Genomic DNA, 17,081 nt, shown 5'->3' with positions numbered 1-17,081 from the left:
CTAGCCTTATTGTTATTTATGAAAATAGATATGGCTAGAAGACGCGGTAACATGGCCGATGAGACAGTGACCCCACCAGATCTGACCCAGGTAGTCACAGACCTCCAGTGTCAAATCACGGAACAACAACAGGTAATCACTGCTCTGATGAATCAGCAAGGAAATCCTGTCACCCCACCAGCAAATCAGAATGCAGTGCCCGTCATACCAATAGCTGCACCAGTACCACCGGTAGCCCCTGCCCCAGTGGTCCGATAGGAGACCTACTTGATACAGTGGCTAAGGCTGAAGCCGAAGAACTTCTCGGGTACTTGTGAGCCATGAGACGCCCAAGCCTGGTTCAAGACGATGGAAAGTATTGTGGAATTGCTAGACTGGCCTGTATCGGAAAAGATCAAATGCATGTCATTCTATTTTTCTAGCGACGCAAGAATGTGGTGGGAAAGAGTTAAGACTAAGAGACAAGTTAATCTGATGAACTGGACGGACTTCGAGACAGAGTTCTTCGAGGAATTCTTCCATATGCAAGTAACGAACCGACATTACGACGAGTTCACCGAGTTCCGGCAAGGTGACTTATCAGTGAACGAAGCAGTGAAGCGCTTCAACCGTCTTGCATGCCTCTGCCCAGAGTTAGTCAGCACGGAAAGAGAAAGGGTTAGACTGATGCTGAAAATGCTTCGACCTGAGATAACATTGAATGTGGCCGGCGGAATTAATAGACCGCAGACTACAGAAGAACTGGTCAGCAGTGCCCTGATCACTGAACATTATCAGAAGGCGATGAACGAGATTAAGAATCAGGCACAGACGGAAGGACATAAATCTCAGGGTACCAAAGCGAGCTGGAAAGGAAACTCTAATGGGAAAAGGAAGCAATGGAACAACACTAAAGGAGGACTAGCAAATAAGCAACCTAAGTACCCTCAATGTACCATTTGTGGGAAGCAGCATTCCGGAGTATGCCACAAGGGTACGAGAAAGTGTTACAGTTGCGGACGGGAAGGACATATGGCCAGAGACTGCCCTACCCAGTCCCAGACACCATCCCAGCAGTATAACCAGAATAGGAGTGCGCCCTCACAGCTACACCTGATGCAAGCTGCCATTGAAGGAACTCTGATTAGCCAAGGGAGATTGGAAGCCCCGCCAGCTACGACGAACGCCAGGGTTTTCTCTCTTACCAAAGATGATGTGGTGAGTGCCTCTACAGTTGTCACAGGTCAGCTGCCTATTTTCAGTCAATATGCTAATGTGTTATTCGATACTGGGACGACACACTCGTTCGTCTCTACACCCTTCATGGATAAGTTAGAGATACCACCACAAGCCTTAAATGGCAAATTCTTAACAACCCTACCTTCGGGAGAAGTAATGCCATCTACTCATATGTTGCGAGCCGCACCCATCAGAATCGTAGACAGAGAACTCTACTGTGATATGATAGTGCTTGACATGCAAGATTATGACAGTATATTGGGCATGGATTTCCTAAGCAAGTACGACGCTTCAATCGAGTGCCGTCAAAGAAAAGTGGTCTTCCGACCTGAAGCAGAACCAATGTTCGAATTTGTTGGAGAACCAAGGAAAGAAACTGGGAGATTCTTATCAGCCATAAAAGCACAAAAGATGTTAAATAAGGGATGTATTGGGTTTCTAGCACAAGTGATCGATACAAGTCATGCTGAGGACCAGAAACTAGGAAATGTCAGAGTGGTGTGCAACTATCCAGAAGTGTTCCCTGATGAACTACCAGGGTTAGCCCCTGATAGAGACATAGAATTTGAGATCGAACTGATTCCTGGTACTAAACCGATCTCTAAAGCACCTTATCGTATGGCGCCGGCTGAGTTGAAGGAACTTCAGGGACAGCTACTAGAGTTACTTGACAAGGGACTTATTCGCCCGAGTCACTCTCCATGGGGAGCTCAAGTACTGTTTATGAAAAAGAAGGATGGGTCTATGCGAATGTGTATAGACTACCGAGCGCTGAATAATGTGACAGTCAAGAACAGATACCCTCTCCCCCGGATCGACGACCTGTTCGGCCAACTAAAGGGTGCTACCGTTTTCTCAAAGATTGACCTAAGGTCCGGCTATCATCAAGTAAAAGAGAAACGGGATGATATACCAAAGACGACATTTCGAACGAGATACGGACACTATGAGTTCATAGTTATGCCTTTCGGAGTGACAAATGCTCTGACTGTATTTATGGACCTGATGAATCGGGTGTTTACAGCATATCTCGACAAATTTGTCATCGTCTTCATTGATGATATCCTCATCTATTCGAGAACCCAAGAGGAGCATGCTGAACACCTGAATACTGTACTACAGATTCTTCGAGAGAAACAACTATATGCAAAGTTCTCTAAATGCAAGTTTTGGCTCGATCGAATATCATTCTTGGGTCATGTCATCTCCAAGGACGGAGTAATGGTAGATCCAAACAAGATCGAAGTGGTAAGTAACTAGAACAGGCTGAAGAATGTCAGTGAAATCAGAAGTTTTCTCGGGCTAGCAGGCTACTATCGGAAGTTTGTGGAGAACTTCTCTAAAATTGCAGCCCCTATGACAGTTCTCACCAAGAAGAACAAAAAGTATGAATGGACGGATGAATGCGAGAAGAGTTTCACGGAATTAAAAAGGAGGCTGACCAGTGCTCCAATCCTTACTCTTCCGGAAAGTAACAAAGGATTCGATATGTATAGCGACGCTTCCAAATTAGGACTTGGAGCTGTACTCATGCAAGACGGCAAGGTCATTGCATACGCCTCTAGACAACTCAAAGAGCATGAAAAGAACTACCCCACTCATGACCTAGAACTAGCAGTCGTGGTCTTTGATCTCAAAACATGGAGACATTATTTATATGGAGTCTGGTGTAAGATTTATACCGACCACCAGAGTCTGAAATATTTCTTCACCCAGAAAGATCTGAATATGAGACAACGCAGAAGACTCGAGTTAGTTAAGGACTTTGACTGCGAAATCTTTTAACATCCCGGAAAAGCGAACAAAGTGGCCGATGCACTCAGCCGGAAGACCTGTGCCACCTGATGTCACTATTTTAAGTTCGAGGACAAACTTTCTATGAGGTATGGGGTACTGTAACACCCACGAAATGATAAGCTATATCTATGAGTATTTTTTCTTTTAGAATAAAAGAAAAAAAAAGAGAAATGGAAATAGAAACCAAAATGAAATAAAAAAGAAAGTGAGGTTAAGGTTTGAACCTTGAACCTCCCATAAATGATAGAGTTAAATTGGTGCATGGTAACCACAAGAGTAATAAATAATAGATGAATAGAAAAGAATGGAAATTGTAGTTAAAAGTGAAAAGATAGTTAAGTAAAGGAACAAGAGAAAATCAAGTAGCTTACCTCCTCTTCCTCTTGGTTAAGAAAAGAAGCAAGCAAAAGACAAGTTATCTTTTCTCCCTTCTTCTCTATTTTCATGGGAATTAAGAGAGTGAGGAGATAGAGGAGTTAAGGGGATGAATGGGGGCATGTTCATTATCATTGGGAATAAATAGGAATGAGAGAAGAAAAGGGAAAGAAAATTAGTTAATTCTTCCTTCTTCTTCTTCTTCTTCCTTCCTTCAACTTCTTCCTTCTCCACCAAAACCTAAACCTCTTCCTCCCTCATTTATGAAAATCCAAGCTAAGTTTCTTCTTGCTAAGAAAAACAAATTCACAAGAAGGAGTCCTCAAAGATCTACTCCTTACAAGCAAGAGAAGAAAGGAGAAATATAAGAGGAGAAGCTTCTTCTTCCTCTTCACAAGGGTACCATCTTCTTTAGATAAAACAAGCAACAAGTTGTAAGTATCCCCTCACCTGTGGTACAAGTTGTTACGTATTTTCCATGAGGTTAGAATGCTTAAAAACCTAGGATCACTTCTTTGAAGTTTCGGCCATGATTAATTCAAGGGTTCAAGGAAGCTTAAAATTTAATCTAGCATGCTCATGGATCCCCTTATGATATGATATGAAGTTAACTTGATATTTATGCTTGTATGTTGTTTAGAACTTATTTCTCTCATCATAAAACTTTCGGCCATGATCAATTCTAGGGTTCAAGGAAGCTTAAAATTTAATCTAGCATGCTCATGGATCCCCTTATGATATGATATGAACTTAGCTTGATATTCATGCTTGTATGTTGTTTAGAGCTTATTTCCCTCTTCATGAAACTTTCGGCCATGATTAATTCTAGGGTTCAAGGAAGCTTAAAATTTAATCTAGCATGCTCACGGATCCCCTTATGATATGATATGAAGTTAGCTTGATATTTATGCTTGTATGTTGTTTAGAGCTTATTTCCCTCTTCATGAATTTTCGGCCATGATCAATTCTAGGGTTCAAGGAAGCTTAAAATTTAATCTAGCATGCTCATGGATCCCCTTATGATATGATATGAAGTTAGCTTGATATTCATGCTTGTATGTTGTTTAGAGCTGATTTCCCTCTTCATGAAGTTTCGACCATGATTAATTCTAGGGTTCAAGGAAGCTTAAAATTTAATCTAGCATGCTCATGGATCCCCTTATGATATGATATGAAGTTAGCTTGATATTTATGCTTGTATGTTGTTTAGAGCTTATTTCCCTCTTCATGAAGTTTTGGCCATGATCAATTCTAGGGTTCAAGGAAGCTTAAAATTTAATCTAGGATGTTCATGGATCCCCTTATGATATGATATGAAGTTAGCTTGATATTCATGCTTGTATGTTGTTTAGAGCTTATTTTCCTCTTCATGAAGTTTCGGCCATGATTAATTCTAGGGTTCTAGGAAGCTTAAAATTTAATCTAGCATGCTCATGGATCCCCTTATAATATGATATGAAGTTAGCTCGATATTTATGCTTGTATGTTGTTTAGAGCTTATTTTCCTTCTTCATGAAACTTTCAGCCATGATAGAATTCAAGACTTAGGGAAGCTTAAAAATTGGTTTAACATGCTTATGACCTCCCTTATGATATGATATGAAGCTAACATGAAATTCTATGCTTGAAGGTTGTTTAGAATTTAGGTTCATACCCTTTGAACTTTCGGCCATGATGAGATTAGTAGCCTAGGAAAGTTTAAAAGTTGAATTAACATGCTCATGACTTTCCTTATGATACGATATGAAGTTAACATGATGTTCTCACGCTTGTATGTTGTTTAGAACTTAGTTTCATGCTCCTTACTATTCGGCCAAGAACAAGAACTAAATACCTAGGAAGCTTGGAATCTAAGCAAAACATACTCATGATGTTCTTTGTGATAAATGCTATGAAATTGATTTAGGGTTCATATGCTTTTATGTTGCTTGTACCCTAGGATAATACTTTGAATGTTTTCGGCCTCCCTATAGTAATGGGTGATTGAGATCCAATTGGGAAACATTATGTGCCTCACATGCTACGTTATGAATTAAGAGATGTTAGTTAATGATACCATGCATGATTATATTTTTCTATGATAAGTGATGTGTTCATTTATGTATGTCTATGAACCATGCATGATAATGTCTCTTATGATGTGCTATATGCTTAAGTATGCATGCTTTATGATATGACAAGTAATATTTTCATTTATGTACGTTTATGATCCATGCATGAAAATGTCTCTTATGATGTGCTATGTGCTCAAGTATGCATGTTTTATGATATGACAAGTAAAGGCCTAAGAGTTGCTTCCCTTTGTTGGGACTAAGAGCACTCTTTATGACATGACAAATGAAGGCCTAAGAGTTGCTTCCCCTTGGGGACTAAGAGCACTCTTCATGATATGACAAGATATGATATGCTATGTTATGACAAGTACCATGATATGTTATTTTACTTTGTATGGCTTGTACCAAGGGTGGGCTCCATAAGTGCCCCTAGGCCGACGGACTATGAACGAGTCTAGTAAAAAGGGATGAGCTCCTTAGTACACCCCTAGGTCGACGGTCGTAGTACGGACCTAGTTCCCTAGTAGGTTTGGGGCTAGCTACCTTGTCCTAGGGATTGCGTGCATTTATGTATGTATGTGGTACAAGCCGGGCCCACATGATGATATTATGTTCAAGTTGTAACACCCACTAAGCTTTTAAGATAAATATGAGAATGATGAATTTGCCTTATAAAAATATTAGTAGAATGTTGAACCAAAAAGAAAAAAAAAAGAAATAAAAATAGGGAGTGGTCAAGGATTGAACCTTGAACCTCTCATGATGTAAATGATAGGATTAATGGGTAATAACCAGTTGGGATAGGAATGATATATTGATAGCAAAGGAGGGAAACTCATGATAAGGATGAGAGTAAAAGCTAGCCAAAAGAAAGCAAGAAAAGAGCAAGAGAAAGGCAACTTGCCTTCCTTCTTTTCTCTCCCTCTTCCTCTCCCTTTGCCGTGACTTAAAGAGGACAATTAAGGGGATTCATTCCCCCATGTTTTATCATGAATGATGAGAACAAATAAATAAATAAAAAAAAAAGGGGCTAAGGGAGAAGGAAAGCAAAAACCAATTTTGCTACCTCTCCCCCCTTAACATAAAAGGGAGCATGTAAAGAGAAGATTTTATTTTTCTCTCATTTCTCTCATTCTCTCCTCTCCACCACCGAGAGCCTCTGCCCCCTCTCCTCCATTTTCGGCCCCCAAAACAAGGTTCCTCCCAGGATACAAGGAAGGCTACCAAGGGAAATCAAAGGAGGAGAACAAGAAGAAGAGACCCTTTCTTCCATCACCACACTTTAGAACCACAAGAGAAAAGGAAGTAAGTATCCCCTCACCTGTGGTACAAGTTGTTTTAATGTGTTTTTGGATTTTATGAGGATTTTAAAACCTAGAAACAAAGTTGTGAAAATTCGGCCAAAGAAAGGACTTGTTGATCCTAGGAATGTTTAATATAAGTCTTGATTCATGATAATTTTTCTATGCTTTGTAAGAAGGTTTTCTCTCATATTTGTATATATATGTGATGTTGGATTAGAGATGTACCTAACCCTAGAGTTTCGGCCAAAAAGGTTTTATAAGGGCTAGGGAATTTATTTGTTTACCTAACTTGCACAAAACCCTCTAAATAAATGGTTAAGGATCCATTATTGTTTTCATACTTGAAGGTTACTTGGAACCAAAAGTACCCCACTCATAAGTTTCGGCCAAGGAAGGGTTTAGGGTTAGGAAGACTTTGAATTTAAACTCACCATGTTTATATGATAGAATATAGAGTTTCTTAAAGAGTTGCATGCTTGTATGTTGATAGAAACTCATGAACATCACTTTTAATGTTTCGGCCATGGTAAGTTGGATGGTTTAGAATAGCTTAAACTGATTTTTTTTAACATGCTCAAAACCTCCATGACAATAAGATATGAAAGTTGTTTGATGCTCCCATGCTTAATTAGAGTATAGGAAAATTGGTTGCATGATATATGATAATTATGACCACAAGGGTCTTAGCTTGTTTGTGAACCAAACTTATATGTATAGTTCCTTTGATATTTTTGCCATAAAACTTGTTTAGGTTTTCCATACTTTAGGCCACCTAAAACCTAGTTTAAAGACTTGGAAGGTTTCGGCCAAACATATGCTTTGAGATAAAGAAAGGAAAAACCTAGGAAACCTAAGACACAATTTAAATGTATGCTTATAGTGCTTGACTTTTATACATGTTATGAAATGTGTTATGACTTTCTATGCTTTTATGCCATTTGAACAAATTTCATGCTTGATGAGGTTCAGCCATGTAGGGTTTAAAGACCTAGAAACCTTAAAATTTAGACCTCATGTGTTAAAGATGCTTTTTATGAAATTGAGATAACATGTTGATTGTGTTCACATGCTTATATATTTAACTATGATTCAAATGGACACCTTAAAGTCTCGGCCATGAAGGGATACATGCCTTAGAAACCCTAGAACTTACATTGAACATGCTCATGTCACTCTCCATGGAATATGAAATGTAGAAAGCTAAAAATTCACATGCTATATGTTGTTAGTGACCTAAATTGATGCTAAGGGAAGTTTCGGCCATGACCACTTGTATGATGCCATTTATAAATTTATACATGATGTTAGAGTAAGTTCACATGCTTGTATGCTTGCTTGAAAACCTAAATGAGTACTTGTAAGTTTCGGCCATGACATAATTTTAAGGGCTTAAAGGATTTAGGAACTAACTCAATTGTGCTTACCCTATTCCTTGAAACAAATGCTATAAATATGGTTAAGGTTTCCATGCTTTATGTCATTTAGAACCTTATTTCACACTTGTTAAGGTTCAGCCAAATGAGGTTTAAGGACTTGGAGAACTTAGAGTCCAAGTAAATCTTGTTTATAATACTTCCTATGAAAATGATATGTGGATGAATTAGGTTCTACATGCTTGGATGTTGTTTAAAACCTGAATTGGCACCTAAGAGGGTTTCGGCCAAGATAAGAATCCAAAGGATTAGGAAGCTTAGTACCCAAATTAATCATGTTACATTGTTCCTTATGATTGGATGAGCACATGATACACTTTTATGCTTAGACATGTATGCTTGTGATCTATACAAGATGAGAATTTCTACGATATGTTATGAGTTCAAAATATGCATGCTTTATGTTATGATATGTGGGTAAATTTTACATGCTTTGATGATATGATATGAGCTGAAAATATGCATGCTTATGTTATGATATGTGGTTAAATTATGCATGCTTTGATGCTATGTTTAGTGCTTAAAATATGCATGCTTTCATGATATGCTATGTGGTTAAATTATGCATGCTTGATGATATGCTTTATGCTTAAGATATGCATGTTTTTATGATCTATGCCTAAGTGATGCATATTGTTATGATATGATGTATGCCTAAGTGATGCATACTTTTATGGTATGATGCATGCCTAAGTGATGCATACCTTTATGACATGATGTATGCCTAAGTGATACATACCTTTATGATATGATGTATGCCTAAGTGATGCATACTTTTATGATAGGATGTGTGCCTAAGTGATGCATGCTTTTATGATGTATGATATGTATAAGTATGACATGTACTTTACTTTATATGGCTTGTACCAAGGGTGGGCTCCATAAGCGCCCCGGGGTCGATGGAATAAGACTCGGGCCCATTAGGGATGAGCTCCTAAGTGCCCCTAGGTCGATGAAGTAAGACTCGAGCCTAGTATGTTGCCTTGTAGGGTTCAAGACTTGCTACCTTGGACCTACATAGGTTGCGCGCAATATGTAAGTGGTACATAGCCGGGATCCCCTTTAAGTTGAGATTATGTTCAAGTATATATGTAAGAAGAAATGGTTTTAAAGATCATGAGACATACACATGTTTTTAGGATACATGTTTTTCAAAATCATATTGCATATACCTTATGATGATTTATGATATGCCATGGTTAGATATGATTATGTTATGTTCCATGATATGTCCATGTGTAGGATATGCCATGACTCCTTATGACGATATGCCATGAATAGATACGATTATGTTATGCTTCATGCTATGCTTTACGCTATGATATGCCATGACTAGTTATGATTTCTTCATGTTGCATGATATGCTTAAAAGAGTATGTTACATTATGTCATGACTAGTTGAAATGATGCCATGTTGAGACATTCTTTGATTATACTATGATTTTCGGTTTTAGTGAGTAGGAAAGGAACTTACTGAGCCATGAGTGCTCACAGCTTACTGTCCTTGTACCACAGATAAAGAAAAAAGCTGGATGAGCTAGAGGAGCAGCAGGAGAGGCAAGGAGATGTGTGTGGCAGTGGCTAGGCAACCAAATAAGAACCTACTTTAAAAAACTTTTAAAGAACTATGCTTTGGTATCATGAATTGTAGTACCGTATGTGTGACTTGATGTTATGTTTCTACTAATTTTGATATCATGTTATTGAGGCCATGATAGTGTAGTTCGGATTTGATGAAAGGGAAAACAAAAGAAAAGTTTTTATTAAACTAAGAGAATTATTTTAAGTCTTCCGCTGTTTTAAAAAGAAAAATTTGTACATAGAGTATCGTAGCCCCGTCCCTTAGGGTTAGCAGGGAGGGCGGGCGTTACACAAGTACTATATGATATGTTTTAAGACATCTTGCATATGACATGACACATGTTTTAAAAGACATCTTGCATGATATGATTTATGATATGATATGCTTGCCTTATGATATGTATGACATGATGCTCTTATAATTTATGATAGGATATGCTTTTATGATTTATATGACATGATGTTCTTTTATTAATGATATGACGCATCATGATATTTCTTAATGATATGCTATGCCCTTATGATTTATATGACATGATGCTATTATGATTTACGATATGATATAACATGATAATCTTTATGAGATGATATGATATGATGTTATGTTTTCACAATATGATGTTAGATGATTATGTTTCCATTGTCATATGTTTATGTGATTATGCTTTAATATATGGTTTTTGTGAGTAGGAAAGGATCTTACTAAGCCTGTGTGCTTATAGCTTACTTTCCTTGTACCACAGATAAGGGCAAAGAATAGATGAACAAGGAGAGCCATAGGAGAAGCAGGAGATGTGTGTGGTGGTGGCTCAGCTAAGACAAAATAAGAGACCTGCTTATGTTATTTTTTTTATGTTGACATGAACTAGGTTTATTTATGTTAATGTTCCGCATGACTTCATGATACTTCCGCTATTTTACTTTAGAGAGAAATTTTAATATGCATGAATGTTTCCGCAAGTAGTAGTAAAGTAACCCCACCCTACTAGCAGGAGGGGCGGGCGTTACATCCCAAGGAAACGAAGAGATATTACTTCTACATTCCCAGTCAACACAAGATAGTTGTGGCTAAGACTGGGGTATTACTAGAAAGGGATTTTGTTTCTAGAAAGACTAGTGGGAGTACGTTCGATCTTGAAGAAGTTCAAGATGTGGACCATAGCACTGAATCCTCGATGGAAGTTGAACTTGAACCACAAAGTGTTGTGGATGATGTTGATCCACAAGGAGTTGAGGAACCACAACCAGTTCAAGTAGACCTACCTCTTCTCAGATCTGATAGGGTACGTCGTCAGCCTGAGAGATACTCATTTCTCTTGTCTGACCATGATGACGTTGTGCTCATTGAGGATGAGCCTACCTCCTATCAGGAAGCTGTGATGAGACCAGATTCGAAGAAATGGCCAGAGGCCATGAGATCCGAGATAGAATCCATGTACACTAACCAAGTATTGACTTTGGTTGATTCACCTGAAGGGGTCAAACCCATTGGGTGTAAGTGGGTCTTTAAGAGAAAGACTGGCATGGATGGACTTATATATAAGGGTCGTCTGGTAGCAAAAGGTTTCAAGAAAATTCATGGTATTGACTATGATGAAACCTTTTCTCCAGTAGCGATGTTTAAGTCCATTCGGATCATGCTTGCTATTGCAGCATACCACGATTATGAGATCTGGCAGATGGATATCAAAACTATGTTTCTGAATGGAAACCTGCTCGAGGATGTGTACATGACACAACCTGAGGGTTTTGTAGATCCACAACATACTGGCAGAGTATGCAAGCTGCATAGGTTCATTTATAGACTAAAGCAAGCTTCTTGGAGCTGGAATCTTCGATTCGATGATGCAATCAAACAGTTTGGTTTCATCAAGAATGAAGATGAACCTTGTGTCTACAAGAAGGTTGTAGGGAACACAATTGTCTTCCTTGTATTGTATGTGGATGACATACTACTCATTGGGAACGACATCCCTTTGCTGCAGTCTCAAGACTTGGCTAGGGAATTGTTTCTCAATGAAGGACTTAGGTGAAGCAACCCGTATTCTAGGCATACAGATCTATAGAGATAGATCTATGAGATTGCTTGGCCTAAGTCAGAGTACATACATTGACAAGGTATTACTTCGATTTTCCATGCAGAACTCCAAGAAGGGATTTCTGTCGATGTCACATGATGTGAGTCTTTCGAAGACTCAAAGTCCTTCGTCTAGAGAGGAGAGAGACAGCATGGATCAGATCCCTTATGCTTCAGCCATAGGATCTATCATGTACGCCATGCTATGTACTCGTCCTGATGTCTCGTATGCTTTGAGCATGACGAGCAGATACCAGTCAGATCCAGGTGAATGTCACTAGATAGCAGTCAAGAATATTCTTAAGTACTTGATAAGGACTAAAGAATATTTCTTGATATATGGAGGCGATGATGAGCTAGCTGTAAAGGGTTACAGTGATGCTAGCTTCCAAACTGATCAGGATGATTATCGATCGTAGTCTGGGTTCATGTTTTGCATAAATGGTGGTGCTGTGGGCTGGAAGAGTTCAAAGCAGGACACAGTCGCTGATTCTACAGCAGAGGCTGAGTATATTGCTACATCAGAAGCAGCAAAGGAGGCAGTTTGGATCTGCAAGTTCATTACTGAGCTTGGGGTAATTCCTAGCATTACTGATCCCATAGAGCTCTATTGTGACAACAATGGAGCAATAGCACAGGCTAAGGAGTCTCACTCACACCAGCGGACCAAACACATACTACGGTGCTTCTATCTCATTCGAGAGATCATCGATAGAGGAGATGTGAAGATTTGTAGAGTACCCACTAAGGTTAACATCGCAGATCCCTAGACCAAGGCTTTGGCACAGAGAAAGCATGATGGTCACACTAGGTCATTGGGCCTTAAAGCCTATACAGATTGGCACTAGCGCTAGTGGGAGATTGTTAGTTAGAGACCTAGAGCCAATCATTTGATGATTGTTGTATGGACTCGTTGTATCATATTCTTATGTATATAAAGGTATTTTTTTATGGTTATTATGCTTACTTATATTGGTGTCAAATAACTAAGTTTAATAGCATCCTTGAGTAGAAGGTTCTTACCTATATCAATCGATTGGTTAAATCGATAGTGAGATGATATAGGGAACGCTACTCTTAATCATTCCTAGTCAAGTATTAACATTAAGGGATAATGTTAATGCGACGAGACTAGCATGTAGGTCAACTCGATGACCTGATCTCACAAGTCATGGATATAGAGATATCAAGTTGACACATGAGTATGCATTGGAGAATGTATACTGAATGACCCACCATGAGAAAGTATCATGGATCGTTATATGAGTGTCATATACTTTCTCATGTGGCTATTAGTATGACTATTACTCCTTGGACCTGAAGTCACCATGGTTCTCTACATAATGAGTTATATACTTTGTCTTCGTCAAACGTCACCCGTAACTGGGTGGACTATAAAGGTGATTACTGAGTATGTAACAAATTATGCGGAGGGATGTGAGTGATGTAGATGAGATCTATCCCTCCTATATGTTAGGACCAAAAGTAGCTAGAGGGGGGGGGGGGTGAATAGCTCGTCGCGTTCTCTCGGTGCGCTTCGTTGCTTGGCGTTGCTTGTTTCTTCTTGGATGTGCAGCGGAAAATACAGAAACAAATACAACCACGCTAACACTAGGATTTTACTTGGTATCCACCTCCAAAGGAGGTGACTAATCCAAGGATCCACACCACGCACACACCCTCCACTATGAAACACTCCTTTTCGGTAACTACCGAAGGCGGAGAAGCCCTACAACACTCTCAGTACAAGAAGAAGAAAGGGAAATACAAGTTAAGCAAAAGCTTACAAGATGTGCAGTAAAAACCCTAACCCTAACTTCTTCCTCTTGCAATAGATCCGCCTCTTGACTTGGAAAGCCTCCAAGAACCTTCAAGAATGGCGATCACGTGCTTTGTAGAGAGTGGAGGAGCTGGAATGAATCGAGAAGAGCTCGTGAAGAGATGCGAAGACCACGCTGCGCTGGCTTTAAACACGCAGCGGTGGATCGATCGATTCAAATGTTCGAATCGATCGGGAGGCTTGGATCGATCCACGGATCGATCCGAGCGTCCCGCGATAAGCGCTGGATCGATCCACGGATCGATCCGGCGCTATCGCGCGACATCCCGATCGATTGGCGATCGATGGGACCTGGGATCCACGGATCGATCCAAGCTTCTGACCGGGGAAGAATGCGGATCGATCCACGATCGATCCATCTCTTGATCGACGGATCGATCCAGCGCATGATTTTGCCCAAAACCAAGTCCCAAACCTCTAACCAACATCCGGTCAACCTTGACTGTTGGTACATCATCGCATCCGGTCACTCCCTTGACCTGCTAGGACTCCCCACCAGTGTCCGGTCAATCCTTTGACCCACTTGGACTTTTACTCGTCGTGCCAAGTATCCGGTCACTCCATTGACCTACTTGGACTTCCACCGATGTCCGGTCAACCTTGACCCATCTGGACTTCCTTCCTTGCCAAGTATCCGTCAATCCTTTGACCTACTTGGACTTCCAACACCGGATGTCCGATCATCCTTGATCCATCTGGTTTTCCTGCCCGGCTTCACTCACGGGACTTTCACCTAGCTTTACTCACTAGGGTTTTCCATCCGCCTAGCTTCACTCACTAGGACTTTCACCGGCTTCACTCACCGATTTCCTTCCGCCTAGCTTCACTCACTAGGACTTTCACCGCTTCACTCACTTCCTTACGCCTAGCTTCACTCACTAGGACTTTCACACTGCCTCACGGGATTTCCTTACGCCTAGCTTCACTCACTAGGACTTTCACCGGCTTCACTCACCGGATTCCTTTAGCTTCACTCACTAGGACTTTCACCTGGCTTCACTCACCAGGATTTCCTTCTGCCTAGCTTGCCAGTTAGGACTTCTTAGTCAAGTATCCAGTCAACCTTGACCTACTTGACTCTTTTCCAATCAATATCTTATTGTCAAACATCTAAACCCAAACCAAGACTCAGCTTGGTTAACCAGGTCAACCTTGACCTGAGGGATGTTGCACCAACAATCTCCCCCTTTTTGATGTTTGACAATACCACAATAACACTTACAATCCCACATGTAAGTTAGGCTAATCCTATAGCCTCCTTCTTCATGCCACTAGGTAATGAACCCATAAATTAAGCTTTTCATTCTCCCCCTTAGAGGGCAAACTCCCTCTAGGTAATGAAAACCTAACTTACTTCCTTTCATTCTCCCCCTATTGGCACACATCAACTCCTTACAAAAACATCAACCCGTCTTTGGACACACATCAACCTATGCTCCAATTTTGGGCACTCTTCAACAACTCCATTTGTTGAAGACTCTCCCCCTGAAGAGTTGCTCATCGTGATCACAATTTCACTCATTGTGATTAACTCAATATTGAAGGTCCCATACCCTTCATTATCCTTTACTTTTCCCTCAATGTTGACAAATACCCAACCTTGAGCTTTTTCAACCACTTGAGTTGCCACTTGAAATGATGAGGATATCCACTCCCCATTTATCCCCATTTCAAGTTTAAATGCTCAACCTTGAGCAAGTTTACAACGGAAGGTTAACCACCTTCCAAGGTTCATGAAAAATAATTTTCATGTCTTTAAAGAGTCCCTCCCCCTAAAGACATGGTGGTAACTTCTGTCATTGCACCAACAATGACTTGGAATCCCTAAACCTTTAGGAAACCCAGATTTAGAAGTTTTTAGGTTCAAATGTTCAAAATTTGAAACAAACCTCAACCTAAACTTCAACTTAGCCTTCCTTTACCATTCCATCCTTGTTTTCAACACGAAAACACCCTTTTTATGTATACAAATGTATTTTAAGGGTTTGGAATGGTTACCTAGACTAAAATAGGTTCAAAGTGCTGAAATCAGGCTTTCCCAGCCAAAATCAGCAACTTGAATCGATTGGAGTTGGGTTCCAATCGATTGAACCTTTCTGAATCGATCCACTGATCGATTCAGACTACCTGGATCGATCGGCTGATCGATCCAGCGAGCTACTGCTCGCGAGATTTGCCTTCTGAATCGATCCATGGATCGATTCAGGCACTCCAATCGATCCATGAATCGATCGGAGCTCTGATAGTTGCTGAAATTCCATTTCAGTCAACTTCAGAAACCCCTAGAAAATTCTACAAAAATCCAAAAATTATGAAATTTCGTGTAGACATTGTTTAGGGCATATATTATCAAGGAAAAATAGTTTTCTATGAAAATACATCATATTTTCAAAGATTGACACAAACTTGAAAACTTACAAAAACTTTAGTGTTTTCTTCAAGTTTGTGTCTAACTATTCAATGGTGATTACTATCAAAAGATAGCCTTCACCAAGGTTTTCCAAAAACATTTTAAAACATTTTCAAAACCAATATCCCATCATGTTCCTTGGGCATAATGCACATGACTTGTACATTAGCTTTCCCAATGATGGGAAAACACATAACTATGTGTTTTGATGAACCTAAAACTCAAAAGAATGCACTAAATCAACATCTTGAGTTTTGTTCATCTTCCTAACATCTCACTTGTATCTAATGTGCACTAAAACACATACAAGTCATCTTATAGTCCTTGTGAGATGTAAGATTTTGGTTTTGCCCTATTCTAGGGATCATGCATATCTATCTAGGCATTTTAGATATATACTAGACATCCACCAAGGATGTCACTTGTTAATAATTGTTGTTAAATGCCTTTTGTCCTTAATTACAAGGAATTGAACTAATGCATGATAATGTTATTGCATACATCAAAAGGAAATAACTTTCAAAAGAAAATATCCTATAACTACATGATGTATGAATGTCATGACATGGTATTTTTGTATTTTTCATAATAAGTCATGAATGCAAAAGTAGACATGATGTCATGGCATATGATGGGCAAACAATCATGGCAAGATTTAGCATAAATAAAGTATACCTAGATTAACTATCTAAGTATCCTTAAAACCTTAGCTAAACTTACAACTTAAACCTAGATTGCCCTAAAGTGCTTCAAGAAACTGTCAAAGCCTAAATTGGCATTTCTAATTCCCTTGATTAATTTATGCCAATTGAAATTAAGCATATTCCTCAAATGTTGACATATTTCATTTTTCCACAAGAGTAGCACTTTTAAATTAAGGCCCGGATTGCCTTAAGTTTTCTAAGAACATACCAAAATCCCAACTTGGTAGTTCTTATGAATTTCCCAATATGTGCCATTTAAAGACTAAAATCAATTTTTCACCACTAGGC

Source organism: Zingiber officinale, chromosome 11B (genome assembly GCF_018446385.1).
Source record: "Zingiber officinale cultivar Zhangliang chromosome 11B, Zo_v1.1, whole genome shotgun sequence".
Classification (NCBI taxonomy): Eukaryota; Viridiplantae; Streptophyta; class Magnoliopsida; order Zingiberales; family Zingiberaceae; genus Zingiber; species Zingiber officinale.
Note: the sequence above shows the minus strand (reverse complement) of the source record.